This window comes from Oncorhynchus mykiss, unplaced genomic scaffold, assembly GCF_013265735.2.
Source record: "Oncorhynchus mykiss isolate Arlee unplaced genomic scaffold, USDA_OmykA_1.1 un_scaffold_223, whole genome shotgun sequence".
NCBI lineage: Eukaryota > Metazoa > Chordata > Actinopteri > Salmoniformes > Salmonidae > Oncorhynchus > Oncorhynchus mykiss.
Genome location: NW_023493692.1, coordinates 520,841 through 535,485, shown reverse-complemented (window position 1 = coordinate 535,485; position 14,645 = coordinate 520,841). Strand labels below are relative to the sequence as shown.

The window sequence follows — 14,645 nt, the reverse complement described above, 5'->3', positions numbered from 1 at the left end:
GGTACCAGTACAGAGTCAATGTGGAGGCTGTATACAGGGGGTACCAGTACAGAGTCAATGTGGAGGCTATATACAGGAGGTACCAGTACAGGTGTTGAAATAAAATACATACAGCTTCATACAGTTTGATTTAATGAGGCTTAATGACCAAAAGCACAATTCTATTTTGTAAACATGAGACAAGTGTACGAGGAGATGCGTGTCTCATGAACTTTAAGTAGCCTTTATTTGTTGTGATATAATCCTTTAGAGACAGGATTGTGTCACGGATCTGGGGAAGTGGACCAAAGCATTTCTGCAGCATTGAAGGTCCTAAAGAACACAGTGGCCGCCATCATTCTTAAATGGAAAGTTTGGAAGTTTGGAACCACCAAGACTTCCTAGTGCTGGCCGCCCAGCCAAACTGAACAATTGGGGGAGAAGGGCCTTGGTCAGGGACGTTACTGAGAACCCGATGGTCACTCTGACAGAGCTCAAGAGTTCCTCTGTGGAGATGGGAGAACCTTCCAGAAGGACAACCATCTCTGCAGCACTCCACCAATTTGACCTTTTTGGTAGAGTGGCCAGACGGAAGCCACTTCTCAGTAAAAGGCACATGAAAGTCTGTTTGGAGTTTGCCAAAAGGCACCTAAAGGACTCTCAGACCATGAGAAACAAGATTCTCTGATCTGATGAAACCAAGATTGAACTCTTTGACCTGAATGCCAAGCGTCAGGTCTGGAGGAAACCTGGCACCATCCCTACGGTGAATCGTGGTGATGGCAATATCATGGTGTTATTGGGGATATTTTTCAGCGGCAGGGACTGGGAGACTAGTCAGGATCGAGGGAAAGATGTACGGAGCAAAGTACAGAGAGATAATTGATGAAAACCTGCTCAAGAGCACTCAGGACCTCAGACTGGGGCAAAGGTTCACCTTTCCACAGGACAACGACCCTAAGCACACAGCAAAGACAACATAGAAGTGGCTTTGGGACAAGTCTCTGAATGTCCTTGAGAGGCCCAGCCAGAGCCCGGATTTGAATCTGATCAAACAACACTGAAGAAATCCTGAAAATAGCTGCGCATTGACGCTCTCCATCCAACCTGACAGATCTTGAGAGGATCTGCAGAGAAGAATGGGAGAAACTCCACAAATACAGATGTGCCAAGATTGTAGTGTCATACCCAAGGCGGCTTGAGGCTATAATCACTGCCAAAAGTGCTTCAACAAAGCACTCTCTGCTCAACAACACTGACTGTGAATCAATCTGGTTGATTCTCTGGTTGATTCTCTGCTCAACAACACTGATCGCGTCAAACTTTGCTGTGTGTCCAGGCTGTCACTTCTGTCATCAGCTACTAACATCAGTGCTGCACCTTTGTCCTTGTCCCTGGATGACGTCCTCCTGCTCCCTCTTCCATAGTGAGAACACTGATGACTCAACATGGTTTTCTGAGAGACTGGATGAAGGCATCCTGCTCCCTCTTCCATAATGGGAACACTGCTGGCTCAACATGGGCTTCCTGGTTATGAAAGAAAGTGTGATGGTCAATGGTAGCCACTCCCATTGTTTGAAGCAGTTGTAGTCTTTGTTGGCATGTATCCAGACCCCAGAATGGTAGTAGAAAGGAGCCTGTTCCCCGCATGCTTCCTCACAATCATTGTCTGGATCGACCACTCCCCCACCTGACCACAGGACCAGTATTGCTGACTGATCTTCATTCCTACATACCTTAAGGGAACATTTCGGCATTTCGTGTATGATCAGTGAGAAAGTCCATATTGCAAATGTACGGTCCCTTACTAGACGTCCGAAAACATTTGTAAAATTCGCGGTCGGCGTCGGGCCGTGCGGTAGGGCCAGACCTACCGGGAAGTCATCAAATGAACTTTGTCGGACATTCGGTTTCCGTTTTATAAAATAAACAAGTTTTGGACCATTTTTCCGCTATCCCGGAAATTCCCACAAGAGGGCATACGGAATCATATGGCAATTTGGCAAAACATCACGAATCACGACGGGGCCTTATCTCGAAAACGGAAAATATTTCGAAGCCGAAACTTGGTGAGCGTAGGTTTGGCATAATGGGCAGTTGGCCCCGAACAAGATGGCGTCTAGGCCTCAACGGTTTTTGAGTTATGGCCGTTTTTCTGGGATTAAAGGTCCAAAATGGAAATAGAGAAATTATTTTTCCACTTCAGGTCAAAGTCAAGGAGCCTCCGGTGTCAATAAAAAAAGAACCAGCCATTTATCTATCGTCATTTAAGAGAAACGGAACAATGACAAATCTGTGATGTTCACAAATAGGCATTTTTTTTTTTCAACGGTTACAGATCCAGTTGCAGGGTGTTCATACGAATCTTTTTAAAGTGTGCTGTGGAGCTCTGCGAGATTTCTGTGATTTTCTATGATTTTCTGAAATAACACACACATACTAAACCCTCCGTAAATAACTCAGTTCTTAACGTAAAGACTTAAAACTCAGGATTATGTAAAAGCATACCCCAATGAGGATATGTGGTGAATTATAGCTTCCTGTGCCAACCGGAAGTGCCTTAAATGGTGTCTCAGGGGCTGTTTCGAAGGGTTAAAAAAGTCAGATCTGTCCAAAACTGCATATATGTGATTAGGCAACCCCCATGAACTGTAAATCAGTCATTTTTCCCAAAAAAAATCAAAGGAAAAAAAAATCACACTAAAACACAACTTGGATGGAGGGACGTATTGGGGTGCGTAGAGACAGACAGTGGCTGCAATAGTTAGCTTTGTTGGAGCTAAAAAAGAACCGTCAGACCTAGAGTTCCGAAACTTTAGAAACCTGTTCTAGACCTCCGGTCGATGGTGCGTGGTGAGTTACGTGGCTCTAGACGGTTCTCGGACCGAGAAACAGCCTCGTACATTTGCAATACCTTCAATTCATTTTGACCATTACGAAAATGACGACGTTTAGAAAAGTCTCAGAGACGCAAGGCTTGGTGCATTGAAACCGGCTCGGCCCATAGAGACGGACCCCAACGGGTCTGTCCGATAGCTCGTTCAAGGACCCCGTAGCAAGGCATGGAAAAAAGTGGATTTTCAGCACCAATTAGGGTTTTTCTCGGACACCAAATGACCTATCGAGCCGAAACTCGGGATTCGGGGTCGCCTCACATAGGACTTCACATAATGTCCGAACTGGACCCGCAGCTAGAACGTAACTATGTGTTTTACCTTTTTATTATGTTTTAAACTAAAGGCGCTGTGAATTATGGGACTGCTCTGACATATGTGATAGTTGGCTTCTAAATGAGTAGTAAAAAGTGGGTTTGGTGTCATAATGACATCTAATTGACTGATGGACACTGACTTGCTAGTTGACTTTTGTGCATTTGCAATATGTTTAAACGGAGAGGGACCATCACCAAAATTGCATCTTGAAATCAACACAAAAAATGGCATCACCATAGTCTCCAGACTGTGCTGAGTTCAACGAGCTATCCCGCTTGACCGTAGCTCGCTCGGTCTAAGCGCAACGACCATTAGAAAAGTAGGCCCAAAATGAAGCCTGCCCCACAATGTCATTTGCTTTTGAGTGACAGTGAGAGAACCGTTAGGGTGAGAAGAAAAATTACACCACATGAATGTTCCTAAGGTCCTCCCAATCCGTGCAAGCCTAACCTTGACCGTGTGGCATTAACCCTTAACAGTAAAACAGTGTTTTTTGATCTCACAGATTACAGTGTCATCTCTCCCCATAGGAATACATTGCCTGCACCCCTAATTTCAACCTGAAGTCTATATGGGTTATGAATGCCGTATGAACCTGTCTTCGGTACCAGTCCATCAGGCCACTATGAGGTCTACCTGTGTTGATTCTGAGCTTCCTGGACCAACCGGAAGTGGTTAAAATGCCCCTAAAAGTGTTTACCCATACCCTGCCTGCAGTTTGATAGACATAGTGCATTCAACCCTGTGTAAATCAGTCAGTTCTTAACGTAAGGACTTAAAACTCAGGATTCTGTAACAGCATACCCCAATGAGGATATGTGTTGATTTGTAGCTTCCTGTGCCAACCGGAAGTGCCATAATTGGTGTCTCAGGGGCTGTTTCGAAGGGTTAAAAAAGTCAGATCTTTCCAAAACTTCATGTGTGTGATTAGGCAACCCCCATGAACTGTAAATCAGTCATTTTTCCCCAAAAAAATCAAAGGAAAAAAAAATCACACTAAAACACAACTTGGAAGGAGGTACGTATTGGGGTGCGTAGAGACAGACAGTGGCTGCAATAGTTAGCTTTGTTGGAGCTAAAAAAGAACCGTCAGACCTAGAGTTCCGAAACTTTAGAAACCTGTTCTAGACCTCCGGTCGATGGTGCGTGGTGAGTTACGTGGCTCTAGACGGTTCTCGGACCGAGAAACAGCCTCGTACATTTGCAATACCTTCAATTCATTTTGACCATCACGAAAATGACGACGTTTAGAAAAGTCTCAGAGACGCAAGGCTAGGTGCATTGAAACCGGCTCGGCCCATAGAGACGGACCCCAACGTTTCTGTCCGATAGCTCGTTCAAGGACCCCGTAGCAAGTCATGGAAAAAAGTGGATTTTCAGCACCAATTAGGGTTTTTCTCGGACACCAAATGACCTATCGAGCCGAAACTTGGGATTCGGGGTCGCCTCAGCTAGGCCAACACATAACTTAAGAAATGGACCCGCAGCTAGAACGTAACTACGTGTTTTATGGTTTTTTTATGGTTTGAACCCAAGGCGTTGTGAATTTTGGGCCAGCTCTGAAGTATGTAATAGTTGGCTACTAAACGAGTTGGAAAAAGTGGGTTTGGTGTCAGTTTGTATCAGTTTGGTGTCAGAATGATATCTAATTGACTGATGGACTCTTGTCCACTTGACTCTTGTACATTTGCAATATGTTTAAACAGTGAGGTACCATCACCAAAAGCGACATTCTGAAATCAACCCTAACGAGCGATTGAGATGAACCAGAATCACTGCAAAGCCATCCCGAGTTCATCGGGCCAATCAATTTCACATTCCTGCAGGATTTTTATAGCATGACCAATTCGTGATGGTACCTGCCCATTGAAACATATTGCAAATGCACAGTGACTTTGAAAAAGTAAGGAAACATAAACAAAAAAAATCCAAAATTTTTATTTTTGGGTGACCAGTTGCACGTGCATTTGCAATATGATTCTATAGTGAAAAAACATATTGCAAATGCACAGTGACTTTGAAAAAGTAAGGAAACATAAACAAAAAAAATCCAAAATTTTTATTTTTGGGTGACCAGTTGCACGTGCATTTGCAATATGATTCTACAGTGAAAAAACATATTGCAAATGCACAGTGACTTTGAAAAAGTAAGGAAACATAAACAAAAAAAATCCCAAATTTTTATTTTTGGGTGACCAGTTGCACGTGCATTTGCAATATGATTCTATAGTGAAAAAACATATTGCAAATGCACAGTGACTTTGAAAAAGTAAGGAAACATAAACACATTTTTTTTATTTTTAGGTGACCAGTTGCACGTGCATTTGCAATATGATTCTATAGTGAAAAAACATCACCAAAAGCGACATTCTGAAATCAACCCAAACGAGCCATTGAGATGACCCAGAATCACTGCAAAGCCATCCCGAGTTCATCGGGGTAGTCAATTTCACATTCCTGCAGGATTTTTATAGAATGACCAATTCGTGATGGAACCTGCCCATTGAAACATATTGCAAATGCACAGTGACTTTGAAAAAGTAAGGAAACATAAACAAAAAAAATCAATTTTTTTTTTTTTGGGGTGACCAGTTGCACGTGCATTTGCAATATGATTCTATAGTGAAAAAACATCACCAAAAGCGACATTCTGAAATCAACCCAAACGAGCGATTGAGATGACCCAGAATCACTGCAAAGCCATCCCGAGTTCATCGGGCCAGTCAATTTCACATTCCTGCAGGATTTTTATAGCATGACAAATTCGTGATGGTACCTGCCCATTAAAACATATTGCAAATGCACAGTGACTTTGAAAAAGTAAGGAAACATAGAATCAAATTATTTTTTTTTGGGTTACCAGTTGCACATTTCAGATCACCAGTTGCACATTTCAGATCACCAGTTGCACATTTCAGATCACCAGTTGCACGGAGGAAAATCGTTACTTTTGAATTTGACTTTTGACTTCCTATGACATCATATTGCAAATGGACAAAACATATGCCTTATGCACAAGTAAAACAAAAAAAAATTATGATAATACAAGTTGACAAAGGTATAGTTTGAGCAAAGTATAGTTTGAATTTTGAGCATGACAAATTCGTGATGGTAAAACATATTGCAAATGCACAGTGACTTTGAAAAAGTAAGGAAACATAAACAAATGGACATAATGAAATCATCATTTTTTTTTCCCGGTTACCAGTTGCACGCGCATTTGCAATATGATTCTATAGTGAAAAAACATCACCAAATGGACATGATGAAATCAACACAACGAGTGATGGAAATGAACAACTATCACTGCCCGGCCGTCCCGAGTTCATCAGTTCAGTCAATTTTGGCCCCCAAAAAAGTTGACTTTTGACTTTGACTTTTGACTTCCTATGAAATCATATTGCAAATGGACAAATCATATTCCTTATGCACAAGTAAAAAAAAAAAATTATGATAATAACATTTTACAAAAGTATATTCATACACTTCTTACACATGATTAATTGTCTTAAAATCGAAACAATTTCAAAAAACGGTCCAGAAAGCACTTTTTTTAGTTTTTAAAGTTTAAAAAAAATCAGATTTTCGACTTTTGACATCCTATTAAATCATATTGCAAATTGACAAAACATATGCCTTATGCACTAGTAAAAAATAAAATAAAATGATATTAAAGTATGACTAAAGTATGTTGATAAAGTTCTTATACATGTGTAATTGACATAAAAATTGAAAGAATTTTGAAAAACGGTCCAGAAAGCACTTTTTTAAGGATGTGTGAAGTTTTTTACCAAATTTTGACATTTTTGACTTTTGACTTTTGACTTCCTATGAAATCATATTGCAAATGGACAAAACATATGCCTTATGCGCATGTAATTAAAAAAAAAAATTGATATCAAAATTGGACAAAAGTATATTCATACAGTTCTTACACATGTGTAATTGACAAAAAAAAGCGAAAGAATTTCGAAAAAAGGCCCAGAAAGCACTTTTTTAAGGGGTGAAAAGTTTCTGAAAAAAATATCCTATTTTCAAAATTTTTCTTTTGGATGTTGACTTGGGTTGCATTTCCAATATGAAAAACCCCGGTGGAGCGCACTCGCCCCCTGTTGGATTTTTGAGGTGTTACAATTGGCAATTGCCATATGGCATTTGCCATATACTTTGCACGAATCAACGCCGCTTTGGGTGGTATTGGACATCGTGTACATGGTTTGTCCAATGCCAATATCTTGCCATTCATTTTTGTACAATTCAGGGGGGTATTCCCTTACAGCCTTCATCACCGCCCCTGGAGTCTCTTCACTGTCTGATCTTCATTCCTACAGCCTTCATCACCATCCCTGGAGTCTCTTCACTGTCTGATCTTCATTCCTACAGCCTTCATCACCATCCCTGGAGTCTCTTCACTGTCTGATCTTCATTCCTACAGCCTTCATCACCATCCCTGGAGTCTCTTCACTGTCTGATCTTCATTCCTACAGCCTTCATCACCATCCCTGGAGTCTCTTCACTGTCTGATCTTCATTCCTACAGCCTTCATCTCCATCCCTGGAGTCTCTTCACTGTCTGATCTTCATTCCTACAGCCTTCATCTCCGTCCCTGGAGTCTCTTCACTGTCTGATCTTCATTCCTACAGCCTTCATCACCGCCCCTAGAGTCTCTTCACTGACTGATCTTCATTCCTACAGCCTTCATCACCGTCCCTGGAGTCTCTTCACTGTCTGATCTTCATTCCTACAGCCTTCATCTCCGTCCCTGGAGTCTCTTCACTGTCTGATCTTCATTCCTACAGCCTTCATCACCGCCCCTGGAGTCCCTTCACTTTCTGATCTTCATTCCTACAGCCTTCATCTCCGTCCCTGGAGTCTCTTCACCGGGTAAGTATAGATAGTATAAGAAACCTCTCCCATTCTACTTGTCTATTATCTTTGTTTAGAAATAGTCATTTGTGTGACCTACTGATTTTCCCTACAATTTATTTTAAGGATTTAGAAATATAGAAATGGTAGAAGGAGGAATGTCAGAGTCTGGAATATAAATATATACAGTTGGTTTACAATGTATATGATGGTGTGTCTAGACATTATGGACCGTATATGAATATAAAAGGTGTGTACAGTAGTAGTTATATAGGATGAGCCTTGACTAGAATACAGGGTGGAGTACTGGGTGGAGTTCAGGGCAGGATACTGGGCGGAGGCCGGCTAGAAGTGACTATTTGAACATTCATATTGAACAGCCTTACCTATAGAGTAGCACCACCACCCATCAGCCCATTCTCATCTTGATGTCAAAGCTGCAGTGTATTGTTGCTATAGGAGTTTATGATTAATAATCCTATTTATTTCAAGCCCCACTAAGATGTCATCGTACTATTCATTTAAATTCCCTCTGTCAGATATAAATCATCAGAGTGGGAAACCAACTGACATGGAAACAATGGAGCAAATGTATCACTATCAGAGGGGTGTATTATGACATCATATAGAACTACTCAGACATTCCAAATATCACTTGATTATCAGAGGGGTGAATTATGACATCATATAGAACTACTCAGACATTCCAAATCAGGCTTCATCCACATCATGAAGGTGGATATTGATCCAACCATTTCAAAAGTAATGACCGGGCTGATGGAAACAGGATATGCCTGAACAATTTTATAAAAGCCGACAAACTATATGTTAGTTTGTTTGACATGGTGGGGACTTTTTGTGTCAGTAAAAATGTATAAGCGAGAAATGGAGGTGGAAACTCCTTTATGAACAAATATTTATATAATAACCATCACATCTTAGTTAACTTGGAGTCACGTTATGTTGTGTGGTCCTCCCACTATGACTTGGGAACCCATGTAGTTTATTAGGCTACAGATTAAATAAGTTATGAACTTCACAGGGTGGTGAAAGTGCACGTGATGAGCTTGATGCTCCTTTCCAATACATTTTGATGGTCTTATTCTGGTGACAGGTGACATGATGATCGATGCTTGGCTGCCATTTGACAAATAAAATAATATCGCTCTCATCCATAATAATCTCATCATGTAGGTAGCCTACCAACACTGTATCTATGAGCTGCTGGCTACAGTGCATGGGGGGGACAAGATAATTTTTGCTATATAATGCAACAGTTTTGTTAAACCATCAGTAGAGTTGAAAATGCGATGGAAACCATTGGGAATTTAACAGCATAAGTTATTTATTTGTCACGCAAAGCCTTTAATCTGCAATAAATCTGTTTGATAGAAACATTTCTGGTGGGAAAATGTATATATTGTTTTATGCAGATTTGAGAATATTCACATGAAAATCTGTCTCAAATGACATGGAAACTTAGCTACTAAGGTGGATATCGATCCAACACCTGCTGCTTATTCAAACCAGCCCACTGGGCACAGACGTCAGTTCAACATCTAGTTTCTATTTACATTTCTTTGATTCGTCAACTAAAGTGAATTTAACATGAAATCTACACAAAATGTCACCTGTCATTGGATTTCGGTTGCAAGTTGGGTGAAACACTAAATGTTACCTGTCATTGGATATCGGTTGCTGGTTGGGTGAAATACAAAATGTTACCTGTGGAAACAATGTTTATTCAATCAGTGGGAGGCTTGTAAATTCCCCCAGGAAAGTGGAACGAGGAACTCTTCTTTGAGACAATGATAAACAGCAATCCTTGGGAGAGTTGTGGTGGATATTATAAAATAAGGATCTGCTGGAGTCCAAGTCAAACCAAGATTCTTTATTTCTGAGCTCAGAGAGAATAACAGAGTCACAGCGCAGTGTAGACAGTCTGAATTCCTGAAGCATTGAGTGATTAGCAAATATCTTTATAGTTTCCTGTTCCTGGGCGGGACTTTATTCATACAAGGACACAGGTGCAAATTGGTTTGCAACACAGGATGATAGTCCCAAAAACAGGAGCTTATAATAGGACAGTTTCACAAGGTTAGTCACATACTCAGTTATGTGGACACACAAACATTTTCCATTACAGAGTCTGAACATTTTCATTTCATTAAATCATCAGTGGGCTACAATGCAAATGTCAACAATGGAACTAATGCATCACATCCAAATATCACTTGATTATCTGTAGTGCTGGAGGAATGACACACCCAGATAAACACAAAGAGTTTAAAAAAGGACCGTTTAAACACATGGAATCTGATCTACTCTGTATTCAAACTGACAGACTCCATATTCACTTCATGTTTTCTAATAGAAACAAACAAATATATGTTTGAGTATACCCTGTACCATTTAATTTCATCTGGTAAAGACAGGTAAACACATTGTCAGTCAACAATATAAGACAACGGGAGCACTGTGTATGTTCTCTGATGAATTTTAAGTCAATGTGATGTGAAATATCAATATACACGCTAAGAGAAGTAATTTCTCTCTCCTGTGTGGATTCTCTAATGACGTTTAAGTGACTTATGAGTAATATGTTTTCCCACAGTCTGAGCTTTTCTAAGCCTTCTCCTCTGTGTGCAGTCTAATGTGTTCTTTCAGGCTTCCTAAATGGGCAAAAGCTTTGCAACCTGGGCGGAGTGGTAAGGCTTCTGCCCTGTGTGTATTCTCATGCTTTTTCAGGTTTCCTCTCTGGTTGAAACACTTTCCACATTGGGAGCAGTGGTAAGGCTTCTCTCCTGTGTGTATTCTCTCATGTTGTTTCAGCTCCCCCGACCGGTTGAAACACTTTCCACATTGGGAGCAGTGGTAAGGCTTCTCTCCTGTGTGTATTCTCTCATGTTGTTTCAGCTCCTCCTACCGGTTGAAACACTTTCCACATTGGGAGGAGTGGTAAGGCTTCTCTCCTGTGTGTATTCTCTCATGTTCTTTCAGCGTCCCCGACCGGGAGAAACACTTTCCACATTGGGAGCAGTGGTAAGGCTTCTCTCCTGTGTGTATTCTCTCATGCCGTTTCAGGTGTCCTCTCTGGTTAAAACACTTTCCACACTGGGAGCAGTGGTAAGGCTTCTCTCCTGTGTGTATTCTCTCATGTTGTTTCAGATCCCCTGAATGGATGAAACATTTTCCACATTGGGAGCAGTGGTAAGGCTTCTCTCCTCTGTGTATTCTCTCATGTTGTTTCAGCACCCTCAACCGGTTGAAACACTTTCCACATTGGGAGCAGTGGTAAGGCTTCTCTCCTGTGTGTATTCTCTCATGCCGTTTCAGGTGTCCTCTCTGGTTGAAACACATTCCACATTGGAAGCAGTGGTAAGGCTTCTCTCTTGTGTGTATTCTCTCGTGAGCTTTCAGGTTTGCTTTCTGGTTGAAACTCTTTCCACATTGGGAGCAGTGGTAAGGCTTCTCTCCTGTGTGTATTCTCTCATGTTGTTTCAGCACCCTCAACCGGTTGAAACACTTTCCACATTGGGAGCAGTGGTAAGGCTTCTCTCCTGTGTGTATTCTCTCATGCCGTTTCAGGTGTCCTCTCTGGTTGAAACACATTCCACATTGGAAGCAGTGGTAAGGCTTCTCTCTTGTGTGTATTCTCTCGTGAGCTTTCAGGTTTGCTTTCTGGTTGAAACTCTTTCCACATTGGGAGCAGTGGTAAGGCTTCTCTCCTGTGTGTATTCTCTCATGTTGTTTCAGCACCCTCAACCGGTTGAAACACTTTCCACATTGGGAGCAGTGGTAAGGCTTCTCTCCTGTGTGTATTCTCTCATGCCGTTTCAGGTGTCCTCTCTGGTTGAAACTCTTTCCACATTGGGAGCAGTGGTAAGGCTTCTCTCTTGTGTGTATTCTCTCGTGAGCTTTCATGTTTACTCTCTGGTTGAAACACTTTCCACAGTGGGAGCAGTGGTGTCGTCTTGCTAGTTTGGACGTCCCTGGCTCTGGTTCCTCCGAGTCTGGTCTTTCTCCTGCCAAAGACAGTGTTATTTTTAAATAGAGACCCGAATGAAACCACATGATAAAACAACCTTGCTACGAGGGTAAATCCTAAATCAGATCTCTCAATAACCCGAGGCCAGTTTTAACAATCTTAGTGTGATTTTAAAACAAATGTAGAGCTTCCTGGTAATTACTGCTATGTTTACATTACTTATTTTATTCATCCTGTTTTACAAGTCAGAACACAAAAACCTGGACAGTTCTAGGACACTGAAGACACAGACGTCGCTGGATTCCAATTGAACAGGTGGTTCTAAATATATAACTTTCATAGCTGTATGATACAGAATGTGACCTACACACTTCCTTAAACATAAAATAACTAAAGAAGTAATTTTGTGTGGAAGTCCAAAACTTGTTTTTACGTCGCAGATACAAAGCACATCAGTAACATCTCCCCGTTGTTGAAAGGGTTCGACACATTGCTGTTTAAATGGACCAATTTCTTACTTAGACATTCACAGATGTTCAACATTTTGATTATCGCTGATGTCATATTTTGGGTAAATGTTCCTAAAACTGATAGTAACAACAAAAAAACAAAATATAAATGCAACATGTAAAGTGTTGGATGTTTCATGAGCATCACTGTTAGTCAACATTTATTCTTTGCCAAGATAATCCATCCACCTGACAGGTGTGGCATATCAAGAAGCTGATTGAACAGCTTGGTTATTACACAGGTGCACCTTGTGCTGGAGATAATTAAAGGCTACTCGAAAATGTGCAGTTTGTTCACACAACCTCTGCGATCCAACTCATCCCAAACCATCTTGATACAATACATTAGATTCAAAGGTACCAAAAAGTACAGTAAAAATTACTTCCATCTCTGGAAATGTGGGGGATTGTGTCGGGGGATTGTGTAGGCCAGGTCATCTGATGCAGCACTCCATCACTCTCCTACTTGATCAAATAGCTCTTACACAGCCAGGAGGTGTGTTGGGTCATTGTCCTGTTGAAAAACAAATGACAGTGGGACTAAGCCCAAACCAGATGGGATGGCATATAGCTGTAGAATGCTGTGGAAGCCATGCTGGTTAAGAGTGACTTATGTTCATCTACTCCTCGTCTCACAAAGACATGACGCTCAGATCCAAAAATCTCAAATTTGGACTCATCAGACCCAAGGACAGATATCCACCGGTCTAATGTCCATTGTTCGTGTTTCTTGGCCCAAGCAAGTCTCTTCTTCTTCTTCTCCTTTAGTAGTGGTTTCCTTGCAGCAATTCGAACATGAAGGCCTGATTCACGCAGTCTCCTTGTTAATCTCCTTGTTAATCTAGCCACCGTGTCAGATTTCAAAAAGGCTTTACGGCAAAAGCGAACTATGCGATTATCTGAGGACAGCACCCCATCAAACAAACACATGACAATCATATTTCAACCCACGACAATCATATTTCAACCCACCAGGCGCGACACAAACCTCAGAAATAATGATATAATTCGTGCCTTACCTTTGAAGAGCTTCTTCTTTTGGCACTCCAATATGTCCCATAAACATCACAAATGGTCCTTTTGTTCGATTAATTTCGTTGTTATATCTCCAAAATGTCCATTTATTTGGCGCGTTTGATTTAAAAAAAACACTGGTTCCAACTCGCCCAGCATGACTACAAAATATCTAATACGATACCTGTAAATGCTGTCCAAACATTTCAAACAACTTTCCTAATCCAACTTTAGGTATTTTAAAACGTAAATAATCGAGAAAATTTAAGATGGGATAAACTGTGTTCAATACCGGATAAAAACAACGTGAAGCGCGTGACCTGGAGTGCGCATCAAAACATTAGAGAGCACTAGGCTGGACCCTCGTTCTGAATAGCCGAACTTCTTCATTTCTCTAAAGAAAAACATCAACCAATTTCTAAAGACTGTTGACATCTAGTGGAAGCAATAGGAACTGCAACCAAGTGCCACACAAAACCATTTGAAAACAGAGTCACCTCAACAACAAAAAATTCCTCCTGGATGGTTTGTCCTCGGGGTTTCACCTGCCAAATAAGTTATGATATACACACAGACATTATTTTTACAGTTTTAGAAACATTAGAGTGTTTTCTATCCAAACCTACCAATTATATGCATATCCTAGCTTCTGGGCCTGAGTAGCAGGTAGTTTACTTTGGGAACGCTTTTCATCCGGACGTGAAAATACTGCCCCCTATCCCAAACAGGTTATAGGGAAAGAAATTCCACAACTTAACTTCTAAAAAGGCAATTAATTGAAATGAATTCCCGGTGACTACCTCATGATGCTACAGTCCTCCTTTAAGACTCCATAATGTTTCATCATTAGATGGTACAGTCCTCCTTTAAGACTCCATAATGCTTCATCATTAGATGCTACAGTCCTCTAAGTCTCCACCATGTTTAGAATGTGTCTGGAAGCGCTACTCTATCTATTCTACTCTCATCCTTTCGGTTTTAATAATATTTAATAATAATAATAATGTTATAATAGGTAATAACTAACTTTAATAACTAGGGTTAATACCTGCCTGGCGCCCCAACAAAATCTTCATA

General features: G+C 41.0%; 1 pseudogene; it reads right to left on the bottom strand.

The window, feature by feature from the left end:
- Positions 1-9,933: 9,933 nt before the first annotated feature.
- LOC118948171 lies at positions 9,934-12,146 on the bottom strand (annotated as a pseudogene).
- Positions 12,147-14,645: the final 2,499 nt, after the last annotated feature.